General features: G+C 44.4%; 1 protein-coding gene across 2 annotated transcripts in view; it reads left to right on the plus strand.

The window, feature by feature from the left end:
• The window catches only part of LOC135912890 (uncharacterized), a 125,946-nt gene that overhangs the window by 84,328 nt on the left and 22,661 nt on the right, over positions 1-18,957 (plus strand). For both annotated transcript variants that reach the window (XM_070523783.1, XM_065445469.1), the window contains 5 exons: positions 3,098-3,250; positions 5,986-6,140; positions 10,481-10,589; positions 14,210-14,367; positions 17,085-17,225. The gene's annotated coding sequence lies outside the window, so the exon portion shown is untranslated. The remainder of the gene's footprint in view (positions 1-3,097; positions 3,251-5,985; positions 6,141-10,480; positions 10,590-14,209; positions 14,368-17,084; positions 17,226-18,957) is intronic.

Below are 18,957 nucleotides of genomic sequence, written 5' to 3' on the forward strand. Positions count from 1 at the left end.
TTTGATTCAGCGCGTGAATAAATGTTACGGCATGGTCGAGAAGAAAATAGCGCTAAAAAGAAAAGAACAATGCGGCATTTTTGCGTCTTTCCTTCTTTTGGCGGAGCCGAACTCTTCATGACAGTTCACAAAGACGGTCGTGCATTGTGTACAGTCGTGCTGGTCTGCATCGTATGTAATGCGTAACCTAAGTTAATGTTTATGTGGAAAGACCGTTCACTAGATGTCGGTGAACTCAAACGCGAAATCAGCTGTCGGCGCACGTTGAGGCATCGGTCCTAATGATGACTCGATTACGAGTGTGGTGTGATGCCTCTCAGAGATTTAGAGAATTTAACAAGGCCGTTCAATTCCATACGGAATTGAATTCAAGGCATGTTGCTATCACTAACGTAAGCATCCCATTCATTCTTTCTAACTCTGTCTTTGTTGCTTCGCTGTGTCCTTTTTGGTATTCGGTCCTTCTTGAACGGCGTTTGTCATATGCTACACGCTTTCAAGGTACTCATAATTAGTATGTGACCATTGGCCATTATCCTGTGAGATGGTATTAAAAGCATTGTTTTACGTAATTGGCCGGCGTTTAAACACCGATCAGCCCTAGCAGCGATCGTGATAACGACACGATTATCAGGGTAACCTCTGATGACGGGTTATGCGCCTATAGTAAGAAAAACTTACAAACACTGATACGGGAATTTATGTACCGTTCTCTTAGAATTCGCCTCCCACAAGATATTAATATCAGTAACATTATAAAAATTTATCAAATTCCTGAAAGATGTTCAGAGTAATTCCAAGTCCACACATCATTGCAGGACACCGCCAGCGTAGAAATCGCAATTGGGTTGTGTGTAGTGGTGAAAGCAATGACACATTGCCACGCACGAGGCACTTACGAAAGCATAGTTGCGATTCGACTGAACTAATTGGCTTAACGATATTGACAAAATAGTTGTAACACAAACATGAAGGAACGTGTCTACATAACCTAGATGAATGTTGAGGGCATTTGCTTCGAGCTGGCTGATACAATTGCAAAAGTAGGTGAAATCTTAAAAAAGACGAAATAAGAAATATGGGATTCGCCGAAGAAGTTTCCTTTCTCAATCTCTGCTATTCCACATTTACTGTTTCTCCTTATGTCCCGATGCCTAATGTTAATTACTGATAATGAGTAAAGATAGTACGAATCTCGCAAAGAGGCGTCAGGGCATGTTTGCTACAAAAACATTAAATATTTAACACTCCCCTTCCCGCTACCCGCTTTCACTATAGGTCGATACTGCGTAATTTCACAAATTTTAATATTCTATGATTGACATTTATGCAATACGGTGTGTCACTTCACTGTTCAGGCATAAGCATGAAGAGCCGTCCTAAGTAAGGACCCACCGGCTTTTTTTTTAGCAGAGTAGTTTCACGTACCCTAGTCCGGCAGCACCTTATTATGGTCCTCAGCTAAGTGTTGATTTATGGCTGAAGATTATTTATATAGAGTTATTTATCTATATATTTGGCTTTCTATGGAGCCTCCCTGTAAAGCTCAAGTGTTCAGTTCATGGACCATGCACCTTCGCCTGACGAGAACTACCACCAGAGCTCTGATAAACTCAACTGATATAGCGGCTGGTGCTGCTTTTCATTCAGTGACAACGTTTTGTTGATGATAAATATGATGTCGTTGCGCGAGAATATCGTTGTACAAGAAAAAAAATATTGATATTAGATTTCTCTGGACCAAAAATGTCCTATGTCGTCGTATGCAGGTATCTTTATTGCGAAACACTTCCCAGTGATTTTTCTCATGTGCACCCGAGTTACCCACTTGATGTGGAGCTGTAAAGCCGATAACGCGGACACGCATTCAATTTCCTTTGCAATTGCCGCATTTTCATGGGACTCGAAAGCAGCGGAAACGGAACCTAAAATGCCCATCGGCTGCGGCGCCACGTTCATCACGCGCCTCGACAGAGCAGAGTGGGCGAAAGGTCCACTCTGCCCGCCGAGTGTTGCGTGATGGGGAGAGGGCGCTGCCGCGACGCCACGTCATCCACCATATCGAAATCCCATGTTAACCGCACCTTTCTTTTTTGCGCAAAGCAGTCGCCTACCGGTGCGCCGTTGATTTCTCACTTTTTCGCGGTCCCCAAGCCCGCCATTAGCTAGTCTTGATGTTTGGAATCCCCTTTTGAGAGCGCCGCTCTGACTTGCGCAAGACACGCGAAGTCGGTAATTTTGACTTTTTTGTGCCTTTCAACGGGAAAGATTTGGAATGCGTAAAACACACACACGCACACATGGGAGGAAATGCAGTGAGTTGGAAACTGTTCAATCTGTTGTTTTCTAATACGATGTGTGGTTTGATAACGGAGCCTATAACTTTATCCGAGTTGTAAGTTTAAGCAATTTTTGTTTACTGGTCAGCTGATCAATCGCAACAGAATTAAGCAGCGTGCGCAAGGCAACTGATGAAAACACAATTGGCCGCATTGTCGTATCTCGTATGCCGTTCCTTAACAGCTTTCCCTGCCTTAAGAAACACGGTATAGTAAGGTCACAGAGCCAAACTGTGATGTTTTTACGCAGTGGGTATTCGAGTGAAAATGACTTACCATTTTTGACATTAGGCAGCTAGCGAGTTCGTGTTATCATTAGACGCAAATACATTTACAAAAAAAAAACAAAGCCAGAATCGGTACTAGAGAGTAAACATCATGGAACCTCTTATTTTACGCTTCAACCTCGCCGTTCAGGAAAGGACTAGGTTCTCACTCATAGGCTTGCAGTGAGGCATATACATTTAGGAGCCTGAGGCGCTCGCAACTACAACTTATCGCACAATTTCGACGCTTGGTGATTTAGTGAAGCTCACAGATCCTCGCAATACTCCGACTGGGCCTCTCTGATAACCCATCCATGACAGATCCAGACTGCACGAAACACTGTGTAGTCTTGTAGTAGGCACTGTGTAGGCTCGTCAAACGTTGGCGTCTCTGCTGTCAGGTCCTGCTGCTATCGCATATAGAATAGTTCAAAGCCCAAAGACCCAATAAAGTGTCTTTTTATTTATTTCGCCACTATCTTCTGTTAACAGATGCGCAGAGTCAAGGAGTATCCACCTCACACGGACAACTGCCGCTGTATTGGGGAGGCCTTGTCTGTGCCCAGAAGCACAGGAATTCTGCACCTTTATGTTTGGTTGCACCGCGGCTCCACGGCCTTGTTGACCAACACTGAGACCCCAAAGGTACACTTGATGAACGGTGCCTCGTGTCACATGATCGGAGTCCGCACGCACGCACGCACCAACAGAGGGACGCACGAAGTGTGGTGCTCTCTGGTTAACCCTGCAATTTTATTCTTCTCGCTTAAGTTTAGCGCCGAATTCTAAGAGACACGACGACAAAGAAATAAAAAGGTTGAATCTATCACACTATTGTTACGCGTGTTTCTACGTCGTGCCAATGTGTCGGCAATTACGTAGCTGCTAAATTTTTTCAGTGTATACATATTCGGAACCAAATGGGGTTCTTGATACGGCATGAAATTCCAATGGGCAGAAGCGTTTATAGGTGGAACGAAAATCTGTTTACACCCTGTGGTACAGAAATTACATCAATAAATAAAGCTGCAGGAGATGCTGAAGAAATCGAAAAGAGAAAACCCTATCCACAGCTGTATTTGTAAGCTATAGACAAGTTCACAGGAACGTCTTGAGCACGCTAACCAATAAAGCTGAATTGATAACAACCATTGGCTCTTTGAACTGCAACAACGTCCGTGCCACTCTTTTTCGCTCGCTGGGATCGCCATCACGATACCGGTATGTCACGCGCTCTTCAATCTTTCGTCGTCTACATCAATGCCTTCGGTCCTTATCGTGCGGTTCTCATTTCGAGCATATACACTCACAACAAGCCGAAACTCTGCTATCTAAAAGAGTCACGCAAAAGTTGCCCATTCACTGTCACCACATAGGCCCCTAAAAATTGGCGCAAGTTCAACTGTGCCACAATTTTATTTAATTTGCCAGCGTTTGGCCACCGATCACGGCCCATCTGGCTGATAACACAATCAAGTGCGCGTTCTCCGATGCAGCTGGGTTTTCTTGAGCATAAAGCGTGGTGAATATAAAATTATCGGTGCAGAACAGAGAAAATTCCAACGCGATATGAGGAATAGGCCCCAGATTGGCTACATTGACTATTGGGTTATGTAAACTGTTGCAATTTTTCACGCATATCAAGAGAGGAGGCAACCTAGATAACCAAGTGCAAATAATCTGAACTAAACATGTTACCTAGACTGATAAACCATTCGAGTAACCTTACCTGTGTATGAATCTTAACTAGCTATGAACAATCATCTCGCTAGCTTATGAAACTACTTGCACACACCAAGTAAGCAACCAAAGTCAACAATTCATGTCAGTTGACACGCGTTGACTGTACTGACGGAGGGATATTCACGAGGGAGAGCACTCGTCCTTTAATAAAGCAAACTTTTGTATACTTTCTATGCGGGCTTCCCTGACCATTAGGTTGGCACAATACGGCAATGTATCGCCACCTCAGCAGTTTATTTTAAAATGATTACCCGATTTACGTGCACGGGACATATTCTTGGTTCTGCATAGATTTTAACACTTCCTTGTCAAGAAAAGGGTCTTCAATCCACGATGTGAAGGTGGCTGGACGGCAAAGCTGTGAACGCCAAGGCGGCTTCCGCAATAGTAATATTTACCGGGGAAGGTTTGCGGCAAGCGCTACATGCTTCCCATTTCATGTAGGCGAACGAGTGCCTTATCATCACTAATGTGGTTCCATGCAGTGCTTGTATTGAACATATACTTTATTGAAACGTATGCTGTGCTGAATGTCGTACGCGTGATTCCAAACAATGTACGCACTGTTCGCTGCGCTATGCTGAGTACTTGTAGCCTCTGCCTTACGGGGGTATGAAGCATTGGATTTGCGTATTTCAGCCATGAATGATAGCTTTCTGTCAGCGTTACGCCATGAAGAAGACCTGCGTTCGTCGCCATAGAGAGCTTCACCTTAGACACTCCTAACGTTAGCACTGTTCGTAAAAATACGTCACCGAGAAAGATCACGTAGGACAAATTGTTTGTGATGTCAGCAGGTCATGTGGCGAACTGCACACGTAGAAGGAACATGCGCACGTATTCATATTTATGAACGCGACCTGCCAATGCGTGAGAATGAATAATGGCAGACGGAAACGAAGAACCAGCAGTGTTCTTGTTGTCTAACATCTCTTGTGGTGGTGGTGCTTATCTAACGTCGGCAGCAGCTTCGCTGTACATCCACTTCAACAGGGTGTAATGGAGGCACATATTTTCCATTGCATCTTGTTGTTCTAGTACAGCGCTGCGATTGAAATATCAAAGCACTCGTAGAGCTTCGTTGCGACAGCAGCGGAGAACAGGAAACTGTTCTCCGCTGCTGTCGCTTTGCTGTTTCAGTTCTCACAGGTACACCATCTTCAATATCCTACAGCTGAGCCTCCCCTCATTTCGCGCTTCAACGTCGTCCTTCAAAAAAGGACTGCGGTTCTCACTCACGCACTTGCAGTAATGCGCGTACATTTAGGAGCCTGAGGCGCTTGTCACTACAACTTATCACGTATTCTCGATGCTTGGTAAATTGCGGGGATCTTTGGCGTCATGAAAACTCTGAGAGTGGTGGATATCTGTGCATCTATTCGTGAGATCCAAGATGGCAAGACTAGGAGAGGCGCCGATTTCTGGCAATGAGCGATGTGTATCGCAGGGTTTCCGGCAGTCCAGTATTCCGCCTGAATGGATGACGGCGACATGGCGTGCAATGCGATCGGGAAATTGCTTTTGAAAGCTTGGCGGTCTCTTCCGTCAGGGCCATCTGCCATAATAATAGTTCGAAGCCCGAAGCCCAATGCAGTCACTTTTATTTCATTTTGTCTTCAATTATCTATCATCGCCAGGATGCGCAGAGCCAAGGAGTATCCACATCACCCGGGCACCTCCCGCTGTATTGGTGGGCCCTAGCGTCAAATATACAAGGAGAGCAGTACTGCACTTGTATGCTTGGCTGCAGAAGGATTGGGTGCCGTTGCTGACCAACACTGAGGCCCCAAAGGTACGCTTGCTGAACTGCGCCTCGTGGGAACACATCGTGTTTGCACGAAAGGCGCAGACAGACTCACGCCAACACGATCAGAGGGAAAGGCGATACTTTGAGCGTTCCTGTTGACCCTGCCTTTGTAATCTTCGCGCTAATTATTTGCGCGGAATGCCATAGCGACGACAAACAAAATAGAGCCTAACTGACTATTCTTACGTGTGTTTATATGTCGCGCCAATGTGTCTGCAATTAGACACTTGCTTGCTATTGGTCTGCCCTTACGCTCATGGGGCACAACTACGCTCTTGGAAAAATACTGCGAACCTCTTTTTTTGTTTAAATCGGAACTACAATTTTGGACCCATATAACTTTTTCAATAAAAACAAAGAAAACTCTATCGCTGTGTTTCTTTAGGATGAATTATGAGAATGCATGGTTACAGGGTAGGTGTCTGCAAAACGGTGGTTTCTCATTTATGCTTCTGAATTTGAGTGGTTTTCTGGTCCATGTCATCACAGTAAGTATAGCTAGTGCAACTTAATTTACTCTAAAGTTTCAACTCATCATTGAGAAGTATGCTCGTGTGTGGCACCATGGGATTGTGTTCGTGATGGCTTTGCACCAGGCACCGTTTTCGAAGATGAAAAATGCCCTCTTTTTTGTTGTTGTCGTTAGGCAGCGCGTTATGACTTAATTCACATGACATTGTTTTGATGGATCAAATTTCCAAATTTTGTCTGTCAGCTGTCCCCTAAACATTTATTGCGTTTATACGTGGTTTGATTAGTATTAGTTTTCGTTTATTATTTTCGTCATATTCTTTGAAACCAAACAGCGCAGAGCGTGGTGAATTGCCTCATCGGTACCACGTGCTATGGAAATGCGACAAAGTGCAAAAAAAGAAACAAGGCATTGTTTATTAGCTTACACCACTGTCATGAATGCTACTTATCCTTGTAGCATGCCCGGGGGCAGTAACGGCTTGATTAAAACGATGAAGATGGTGTGGTTCCGTGAGAGCTTTGTTGTAGAAGTGCAATATTAATATTGCATTTCTCTGGGGCGAGATTTTTGTCTATCCTTGCAGGGAGATATATTTATAAATTGTGAAACACTTTCCTCTGGTTTGTCGTATGCCCACCTGACTGACCCATTAGATATGGAGCTGTGTACGTAGTACAGAACTAGGACACGTATTTCGTTTTCTTGCCATTGGAAGGGTTTTGATTGGAATCTAAAGCAGTAGAGAAAAATTACGCTCATCCGGCGTTGGGATTATCACTCAAGTGAATCTTGGGTTCTACAAGAGAGGAAACAACTTAGATAACATGATTGCAAATAATCTGAATTAAACTTGTTAGCCAGGCTGACAAGCCGACTTATTAGCCTTACCTTTGTATGAATCTTAACTAGCTATCAAAAATCATGTCGCTGGCTTATGAAACTACGTGGCGACATTCAGATGTACTTTACCTAAGAAGATGTCGAGAATAAAATAGCGCTGAAAAGAAAATACACAATGCTGGGTCTGTGCGTGTTTGTTTCGTCTGACGGATCGGGACTGTTTTGTTCAGGATAACGGCTCACAAACAAGGTCGCCTATGTGCATTTTGTAGAGTCGTGCTGATCTTCATCCTATGTAATGCGTAACCTCCATCACTCTTAATGTGGATAGCCCGTTCACTAGATGTGGGTTAACTCAAACTCCAAATCAGGTGTCTGCGCACGTTAAAACATTGGTGCTAATGATATCTCGACTGCGAACACGGTATGATGCCTGTCAGAAATTTTGAAACTCCAACAATGCCATTGAATTTTACACGGCAGTGAAATTCAAGGCGATAGCATAAGATGGTGTAATAGACATAACTACATAAGCCGCTAGTTAACTCTTGGGCATGCCCATGTCCATAACTATGTTACGGGAGGGGTAGAGAAATACAAGAAGGCAAGGGGTCCCTGTATCGTTTCAATAAAAGACCTGCCCCAATTGCATATTGGAAACTCGGCATTATAGCGGATGTTTTTTATAGCATCAAATGGTTCATTGATCGAAAATACCGGCGTCTGTAGCAAAAAAAGCGCACCTAAATACCCATTGACTGCCACACCGCGTCACCTGCACACCTCGACAGAGCAGACTGGCTGAAAACTGACAACTAGTGGCGCTACAGCTGTTACGTGAGGGGGGAGGACATGGCCGTGTCGCCATGTGACCCCACGCCTGCAGTGTAGTGGGTGGGGGGGGGGGGTGCTGACAAGCCAGCCATTAGGTAGTGTTGATGTTTTTGAACGTCTCTTTACAGTGCCGCTCTATATCGCCTGGAAAACGCACGAAATAATCTATTTCGCCTTATTTCTCGCGTTCTGTGGGAAAACGCTGAAAACCAGAAAAAAAAAGAAGGCGGGGGTAAATGCAGTAAGTTGGAATCTGTTTAATATGATGTTTTCGAATGCGATCCACAGTTAGATTTTGTAGCCTGTGGTTTAATGCAAGTCATATTAAATATGGGAGTAGGAATTTCGCTAGACACGTGATCAATCATAGCAGTTGAATCCACCAACGTTTGCAAGCCGACTAAGAAAAACACTTGTTGGCCCTGTTTTCGTTCCTCATTGCCACTTCTTTTGAACAACTTGGCCCGCCTTAGTTAGGAAACACGGTACAGTAAGGTCACGACGCCTTAAGGTGATGTGGTTATGGACTAATTGCGATAGTGCAGTTGATATTCGACGAAAATGGTGTACTATTTCTGACATTAGACAGTTAAGGACCACCACTGAACTACTTGAAGCGAAATGACTAAGTAGGTACAAGTTCGTGTTATTATTATAAAGGAAAAAACGCCAATTGCGGGACTAAGGAGTACTCACGACGGAGCGCCAAAAAATATTGTGTCCTCCTGCCTAGTCTCGTTCTTAGCATCGTTTGCATTCCAAGCCATGCACCAAAAGCTTCACGAACACGCGTTATTTCGTGCTACTGACAGCGAGCATTCCTGCTGTGACTTTGCGCAGCGCGACGTGTACAAGGGCCCGAATTAGGGGTTCGCTCATCACTCTACGATTTCTTCGTAAACAGCAGTGAAGTGGGAAGAAAGAAGGAAACATCAACGATTGAATTGGCGCCTGATGCCATGTGACTCTGACGTTGACGCACTGCTCGCATCGAAGCCACAGCTGGAAAGCGATCACCATCTTATCTATCTGGCATATTTGCTTTTCCCAATTATTTTCATATAAAGCAAACCTCCAGGGAAGAAATTTTCACGTGCTTCATTTTTTTCCTTTCGAAGCTGTAAAAAAAGAAGCTATAAGGCTGAGAATGAAAACTATATACGAAGACGGCTGATTCAAAGATGTCTGAATAAGTTATCCGCTTACGTAAACCGTTTTACAATGTAGCTGTTAGCCTCTAGTTGGTCGGGATCTTTTCGCCAGGTCATGCTCGTTCAAAAACAGTCGCGTCACCTAGCAGCTTTGAACCCTCAGACAGACCTCGGACAGCAGCAGGAAAAGGGGGCGTATGGGATGACTGCTGATCAGAGAGCACTTGAAGTTGGCGACGTGTGGCTTTTTCAAGAAGTAAGCCAACAACAGATTTCAGTGCCGTGGCGGCTGTGCTGTGGGTAGGCTACGCATACGGAAGTCTGAAGAACAGCGTCAGCACGAACAACGGCAGAGGTAAAAGTAACGCCAGCAGTTTGTGGTCTAACGTCAGAGGGAACGTCAGAACGTCAGACGTTTCATTGTATGTAAAGAATAATAAACTGAACTGAACTGAACCTCGCGTGCGGTGGTGGTGCTTGTCTTACGTCAGTTCGGCTTGTGTACGGGTGGAATGGAACCGGATTTCCTTTCCCTGCATCATCGTTCCAGTAGGGCGGATCAATTGAAGTATGAAACCAAATTTGGATGTTTCTCACTAAGGGAACGGAGAACTGGAAAATAGATTTATTATTTCACTTCACCCCGTTACGCCTTCTTCAATATCATGCCGTTGAGGTGGCCCTCATTTTTCGCTTCAACCATGACGTTAAGGAAAGGATCAGGACTCTCGTTCGCACACTTGCAGTAATGCGAGTACATTTAGAAGCCTATCCATAGGACACCCGGACTACGAGAGGCGCTGCTTTCATCCGATTAGCGCTGTGTATTGCAAGGTGTCGGGCAGTCCAAGATTCCATCACTATAGTTGACGACGGCTACGTGCTGTGCAGTTAAATGGGAAAATTGCTATTCAAAGGTTGGCGGTCTCTGCTGTCAGGCCCTGCCGCTGTCGCAAACAGAATATTTGAAAGCCCCAATTCTAAATAAAGAGCCTTTTTTTTCTCCCCACTATCCTTCGTTGCAGACTGCGCCGAGCCAAGGAGTATCAGCCAAAGTAACCGGCATCCTGAGCTTCTACGTGTGGTTGCACAGGGGTTTCGGTGCCTTGACGACGTCGTCGGAAGTCCCAGAAGGTACACCTGCGGAACGCTGCCTCGTGGCAACGGATTGTGTTCACAAGAAAGGCATAAGGATAGACACACGCAAACGCACACGCACGCACACACGAATAGGGGGAAACACGAAACGATGTCCTTTCATGTTAACCCTGCCTTTGTCTTCTTCGCGCTTGTGTTTAGCGCTGAATCCTATAGAGACGACAACAATCTAAAAAAGTTAAGCCAAGCACGCTCTTCTTTGGTCTGTTTCTATGTCGCATCGATATGTCAGTGATTCGATACTACCTAAACGTTTTTACCTAAACGTAAACCGGCACATGTACCCGACTGACACGTGGCTTTCCTGAGCTTGCGCAGATAAATTTTTGTGCCTTCTTTCTTTTTTCGCTTCAGTGCTCCCTTCCGTTGGTAGTGGGCGTTCGTGTTGTCCACTCCTCTACTGTTGTGTCCTGTCTGCACGCTTCACCTCTTTTTTGCAGAGTGTAAGAAAGAATGCCACCTGAATAACTTGATTTCGGGTAAACCGAATTATACGCGTTGGCCTGACATACAGACCTATCAGCAAGCATCATATACAGCCGACTAGAATAATCTCGTTAGCTTTTGAAAGCAAGTACACATACCCAGGACGCATATCGAGCCAACTAGGATTGCCAGTTAGCATGTGTTAACTGTAGTGACGGAAGGATCGGCACAAAGGGTGTAATCTATTGAACCTCATTTATGTTCCAGTGTTTGTAAAGTCTGTCTGCCCCGTGTACACTCTAGCTTTCATACTGAACATATTTCTCATTTCTAGTGAACAGCAAAGCTGTGTTATGTAAGTTGTGAACTGCTGTTCTGGTGCACATAAATGGCTCATATTCTTGGAGGAGTAGAAATCTTATTTCGTGCGAATCTCTTGGTTGTTGGGCTGTCGTCATAATTAGCGTAACGCTTCACACAAATTACCGAACTTCACGAGTATTTTTACGCTGCACGAGCTGCATTGTACCAATGGACCGCTGTGTATAGGAAGGGACTGCGCGCATTAACCGAGGAAACAAAATTATTGCGTAATTATTGCGAAATGATTACGCGTAACGGTACGCAGCAAAAGTGGTTTTTTATTAGCGATATAGAGAGGTATTTGACAGTATGAGACGGTCACAGCGACAGCAGTGAGAAATGGCAATAGTATTGTCAAACCAGGATTGAAGAACTGCCAGGAAAAACAATGATGACAGAAGAAACAACCGAATAAAAGAACACGGGCGTTTATGAAAACCACCGTGAAAGGCAATAAACATGGGCATATTGTGTATACATTCATATTGTGCATACATATTAGTATATGTACATAGCTACATATCATTGTTGCCGTCGGTTACAAAGATATCAACCAAACAATGAAATTTTGATATTTTTTTATATTGACGCTGTACACCGTTACCGTCGAATGCATCCGTCCTGGCCATGCGTTCGATCCAACTAATCAGCGGGAGGCACGAATCCCTTACACACAACTGGTTCCTTGCAACACCAACTGATGGCAGACGCCTCCGCGGCAGCGGCGGCGCCGGCTGTGTGGGGAGATCGGCAAAAAGAACCAGAAAGCTCGCCTACGCGCATAGCATTCGTCACGTGCGTTTGTCGGTTAAGATTGCAGTTGCATAAGCTGAAGTTGCATGGAAGAGGCAGACCGCTGTAGCACCCAAAGCAGGGTGTGACGTAACTGCACTTTAGCTTGAAAAAAAATGCGTAACGACCGATTTGTGTTGTGACCGTGCTATGGGAAGGCCACGTCTACTGAGGACTGCTGAAGAGTGTACATAAGTGATGAATTGCATTTCTATTCTCGCCCACGCACTCACACACACACACACACACACACACACACACACACACACACACAAACACACACACACACACACACACACACACACACACACACACACACACACACGTGCACATATATACGAGGGCCGTTTTTTTTAACCTCCGATAGGCTATAAATAAAAGACAAGTTCATCTAAAACAATAATTTTATTACCAAAAGATTAGTACAGTTACGGTTACTTTTCGACATAATCACCGAAGAGATTGAGGCATTTGTCACATCTGTGGAGAAGCTTTGCAATACCCTCTTCAAAAAAAGTTGCCGCCAATGAATTGAAGTAGTCCTTGACGTTGGTTTGAAGGTCGCCATTGGTTTTAAAGCGCTTCCCACCAAGCCACGTCTTGAGTCCAGGAAAAATATGAAAGTCACAGGGTGCTAAGCCTGGACTGTATGGCGGATGATCGAAAATGTCCCATCCAAATTGTTCGAGAAGCCGTTGAGTTGCTCCAGCAGTGTGTGGACGGGCACTGTCATGGATCAGAACAACTCCAGCGTTCAGCTTTCCTCTTCGTTTGTCCTGAATAGCTCTACGGAAACGTCGTAAAGTTTCACAATAAACAGCTGCAGTGATTGTGGTTCCGGGCTCCATAAACTCCACAAGCAACACACCTTGTTGATCCCAAAACACAGTAGCCATGGTCTTTCTGTTCTTGAAGCTTTTTTTGAATTTCTTTGGTTTGTTTGGTGAATTTGAATGCATCCATTGTTGTGATTGTCGTTTTGTTTTCGGTGTGTCGTATTGAATCCAGGTTTTATCCCCTGTCACGATTGATTTCAAAAGGTTGTCTCCTTCATCCTGATAACGCTCAAGGAACTCCAAAGCTGACGCCATTCGTCGAGTTTTGTGGCCGTCCGTCAACATTTTTTGGACCCAACGTGCACAAAGTTTTTTGTGGCGTAACCGTTCAGTAACAATAAAGTACAAAACAGACCTTGAAACTTCTGGAAATTCCGTAGATAAAGCAGTAATAGTGAATCTGCGGTTTTCTTTAACCATTCTGTCAACTCGTTGAACCAAGTCATCTGAAACGACAGATTTGCGTCCTTGGCCCCCTTCATCATGCACATCATTACGTCCATCTTTAAAATTTCTACACCATTCATGCACAACACCCTCACTCATGAAGTTTTCCCCATACACTCGACTCATTCTCCCATGGATTTCTGCAGTACCATGGCCTTCAGCCTGTAGAAAACGAATAACACTTCGCAATTCACACTTGGCGGGAGCAACAATAATGGCAGCCACGTTTCCGTGGCTGTAGCACAATGCCGACTGACGCCTGAATGTCAACAATGGCGGAGTGTGTAGTGCGAGAGCTGCGCAGTTGCCTACAGCGCATGTCCGCTTTCTGCTGCCCGCGTAGCGCCTGCACGGAGCGATCGGAGGTTGAAAAAGAAAACGGCCCTCGTATATATATATATATATATATATATATATATATATATATATATATATATATATATATATATATATATTCACCCTTCCAATCACCCCTACAACTTGGAGGACTATCGCTGCATTGTAATTTGCGGGTAGTTTTGAGCTCCACACCAGCTCAGAATGTAGTTGCGTCTTTTTATATACATAGGACATCCTGGGTGCTAGCATACTGTAATGGACGCACACAAGTATGTGGGATGAGCAAGGAATGTTATTACGAAAAAGGTAGGTGTCGTTTTTCTTTTGAAGAAGCAAACATCTTAGTGTAGGAGGGGTGAAAACAACTTTCCTAAATCTTTTCTCTCCTGACAGGCTGCGGCGAAGCGAAGGATGTTCACCTCCCCAGAATTACTCCAGAGGCCGTGTCAGGAGCCCCTGGAAGGGTCGCCATTCGTGCCCTACAGTAATTCTTCATGGGTGTCCACCACCACCTCGGTGCCCTGTCGTGCCAAATAACCGCGTTATTCAGGGTATGCATGGCTAACAGCGATGGCCTAGTCTGGCCTTGTTTTTGATAAACATGCATGTAGGCGCAGAAAAGAGACGGAAAAGCAACACAAATGCACGGGATATTAAAAGGAGGTCTTCTTTTGTGTACCGTACCTAGTTATTCTTTGCTGTAGCTGCTGGGGCCGAGTTGACAAAGCTTTGCATCAGCAGCGCTCTTTGCCATTGACTACATTGATTTTACTAACATGTACAGCATTACAGTTTGTTGGAAGTTTCCGTTACGCTAAGTTAATGCGCAAGTCTTTGTGTAATGGAAATATTTGGGTTTAGTGCCAAAGCACACCAAAGGGGATAGAAAAAGCCGACACACACAAGTACACAAAGCTGTGTTGGATGTTTGCATGCTGGGAACAAAAGTGCTCCAAATAAGTCTAAGGACGTGAAATACAAGATCCTTGTCTCGTTTGTTGAAATACCTGGTGTATGGCATGAAATCCTGATCTATGGTAGCTTTCACAGTCGGTGCGGAAATCTTTAGCGGATATCTTTTAAGGGTGTAAGAATGCGTGTATAAATATGCTGCACGAAAGCGTGAGGACGATAAAAAAAGCAATCACGCCTTTTGCGAGCGAAATCGCTTCATGCAATGAATAGTCTTTACGAAGAGATCATGTTGCAAGTTATTTTTTTTAGTTTGCTGTCATTAATACAACGATCACATTCATTGTCTCTAACACTGTGTTTGTTGTGTTGCTGCCTACTTTTTTGGTCTTTCGTCTTTTGTGTACAACAGTTGTAATGCGCTACACGTGTTTTCAAAGAGCTCAAATCTGTATCTATTCATCGGCAAGTATCATATGAGGTGATATTAAGTAACACATTTTTTTTCTTTTCATAAGTGTTCAGATGACGGGTGATGCGTTTACCATAAAAAAAGAATTAGGAAAAGAGAAACGTGAGAACGGTAGCCATGGTAGAGTATATAAGCGCGACTTAACGAGGACGTAGAAAGAAACAAATATGCCAAGACAGCGCTTCACTTTAAACTATAGATATTATTTTAGCACTCATCGAAATATATATATAGCGTATAAGCGGAAACAAACATGACTGCAAAAACATCATTCAGTGGTGCATATTGATTAGCCGTACACGTGTGCAAGACATGGTGAAAAAATATACTGCAATGATTACAAAGATAGCACTCGTATCTCCTTTTCAGATAGCGCCACTGATGGCTTGCTCACGCACCTTTCCTGTAATTTTGCTATTTCGTAGGCTTCCACAATCTCCCTTGTCATCCTGCTTTGAGCCCTATATAAAATGGAACTACTTTCAAACATGGGTTTGCAGGAACAATCTCGGCAATGAATGCCCAAATCACCCGAGATTACCCTAGAGACGTTATATCAATGCTCTTTTAATATCTCATTGATGCATCTGCCAGTTAGACCTACATATGTTCTTCCGCGCGAAAGTGGAATGGCATAGACAACGTTATGAGTTCTGGTTTCAAATTGATTGCGATGTCGAGTAGACTGTGTGTGCCTTTTGTTTTTCTCGGTATTACCCTGCTTGCATAGCTTGTGCAGAGGCTCATGGGCACCGAAAACCACGTCCACCCCGATTTCACCGCTATTCTTCTGAGAGAATGTGAAATGCACTGAATGCATGGTAGCACAGCAACTTTCGTTGCTCTAGCAGTGGCACTGCTTGCATTCGATGCGTTTTTACACTTCCTGCTTAAGTCCTCCGCGACACAGTTGAGCGTACGCATCGGATAACCACAATCTGCAGGCGCGTGGCCTGATCTTTGAAACTGGTTTCCACTTCGTGGTCACATGACTTCGTCACAGAATTATTGAAATAGGGTGTTGCTACTGCGCGTTATTAACGCGACAAGGGAGATTGTGGAAGCCTACCAAATTGCAAATTTGCAGGAAAGGGTAAAATGGAGTGAGTTGGAAACTGTTGCACATAATGTTTCCGAATGCGCTGTACAGTTTGGTAATTTACTCTACAATTTTATGCTATTAATAAATTTAGGGAATCATTTCGACTAGTCAGCTGATAAATCATAGCAGACGCAATTCACCATCGTGTACAAGGCGACTGATAAAAATACAGTTATCTGCATTCGCGTCCTCCTACCCATTACTTTTTAAAGCTTGGCCTACCTTAGGATACACCGTATAGTAAGATCACGGGGCCATACTTTGGTGTGGTTACGCAGAACTTACGATAATGCATGCAGCCGATCCACCCTCTTCAATATCATGCCGCTAAGCCACCCCTCATTTTGCGCTACAACCTCGCCGTTCAGAAAAGGACTACGGTTCTCACTCACACGCTTGCAGTAATGCGGAGTACATTTAAGGAGCCTGGGGCGCTTGCCACTACAACTTGCCGCTCAGTCTCGACGTCTCGTAATTTGCGCGGAACGTAATGAGGTCCCAGGTCTCAGCTAGCAACACTGGCACTGTTTGATAACTCATCCACGACTGACCCGGACTACTCGAGGAACATTTTGAGCCGATGAGCGCTGTATTTTGGAAAGTCGAAGATTCCGACTGGCGTGGACAACGGTGACGCAAATGTGCGTTGCAAAGGGGGAAATTGTCCCTTCAAATGATGGTGCTCTCTGCTGTCAGGTCCTGCTGCTGTAGCATACAGAATACTTCGAAGCCCGAAGACTCAATAAAGTTTCTTTCCTTTTCATTTTCAATATCTCTTGTAGCCAGATGCGCAGACCCGAGGAGTATTTATCTCACCCGGGCACCTCCTGCAGTATTGGTGAGCCCTTGAGCAACTGCTAGAAGCACGAAGCTCCTGCACTTCTACGAGTGGCTGCGGCGTGGACCACCGCTGAGTCCCAAAGGTACATTTGCTGAACGGTGCATCGTGGCAACGGATCATGTTTGCACGAACTGCTCAAAGATAGATACACGCACGCGCAGGCGCACACACACACTCACGCAGGAACACAGAGAAACACAGTTTTTTGCTATCAGGTTAATCCTGCCTTCGTATTCTTTGCACTAGTGATTAGCGGTGAATGCTACAAAGAAGACGACAGAAAAAATGTAGCCTAACGCACTGTTTTTCTATGTCGCACCAATGTGTCGGCAACTTCATAGTTGCAAAGTTTTCGTGGCGTATATATATTTGGAACTAAAGGGGTCTTCACAAAATTATTTTCACAAGAAATACGAACTCTCACCTACAGACAAATGCGGTTGCTACCGCGCCATAAAATTCTAATGGGTGGCACATTTATAACTGAAGTGAAAATCTGCTGACACTCTGCGATAGGGTGACTACATCAATAAATAATGCCGCAGAAGATGCCGAAGAATGCGAAAAGAGAAAACCCAGCCCGCAGCAAAATTTGTAGGCTATGGAAGAGTTCATAGCAACATGTAGAGCACACTAGCCAATGAAGAAGGGTTGTTAAAAAGCAATGGCTCTGTGAATTACAACGTCAGTGTCTCTGTTTTCGGCTCGCTAGGACTGCAATCACGATAGCAGCATGTCAGGCGCTCTTCACCCTTTCATCGTCAGGGTCAAAGCCTTCAGCACTTATTGCGCTGTTCTCATTTGCAGCGTATACACTTGCAGCTAGCAGCTCAAAGAACCACGGTAAGGTTCACCATCGACCGTCACTAAATAGGCCCATATTTATTGGGGCGTGTTCTATTGTGCCACAATGTTCTCATTTGCCTGCGTTTGGGCACCGATAACGACCATCCGGCTCATAACACAATCAAGTGGGCGTTCTTTGATACCGCAGGATTCTTTTAAAGAAGAAAGGTGAATATAAATTTGTTAGTACAGAATACAGAGCGATAAAACGCGACATGATGAATGGGCATCGCATACGCTACATCGACTGTTCGGTGAAGTAGACTGCTGCAAAGCTTGCGACCCATAGCAAGAAAGGAGAGAACCTAGATAATTGATTGCGAGTTATGTGAATGACATGTTTAAAACAGACTGACAAACCGATCGAGTAACTTCACTTCCAGCTGTCTACAACGATCTCGCTAGCTTATAAAACTACTTACACATACACAATTACACATACATCGCAATTGTCTTCTGTGTAGTGGTGAGAGCAATGACACATTGCCCCGCACGAGGCACTTACGAAAGCGTAGTTGCTATTCGACTGAAATAATTGTGTTAACGAGATTGACGAAATAGTACTAACACAAACATGAAGGAACGTGTCCACATAACCTAGATGAATGATGAGGGCGGTTGATTCGAGCTGGCTGATACATTTCCAGAAGTAGGTGAAATCTTAAAAAAGTCGAAATGAGAAATATGGGATTCGCCGAAGAAGTTGCCTTTCTCCATCTCTGCTATTCCACGTTTGCTGCTTCTCCTTATGTGCCGATGCCTAAGCTTATTTATTGATCGTCTGTAAAGCTTGTACGATTCTCGCAAAAAGAAGTCAGGGCATGTTTGATTCATTTGCGTCATTTCAAGAATTTTAATTCTCTATGACTGACATCTATGCAATACGGTGTGTCACTTCACTGTTCAGGCATAAACATGAACAACCGTCGTAATTAAAGACCCACTGGCTTTTTGTTTTAGCACAGTAG

The sequence above is a fragment of the Dermacentor albipictus genome, chromosome 8, assembly GCF_038994185.2.
Source record: "Dermacentor albipictus isolate Rhodes 1998 colony chromosome 8, USDA_Dalb.pri_finalv2, whole genome shotgun sequence".
Taxonomy (NCBI): Eukaryota; Metazoa; Arthropoda; class Arachnida; order Ixodida; family Ixodidae; genus Dermacentor; species Dermacentor albipictus.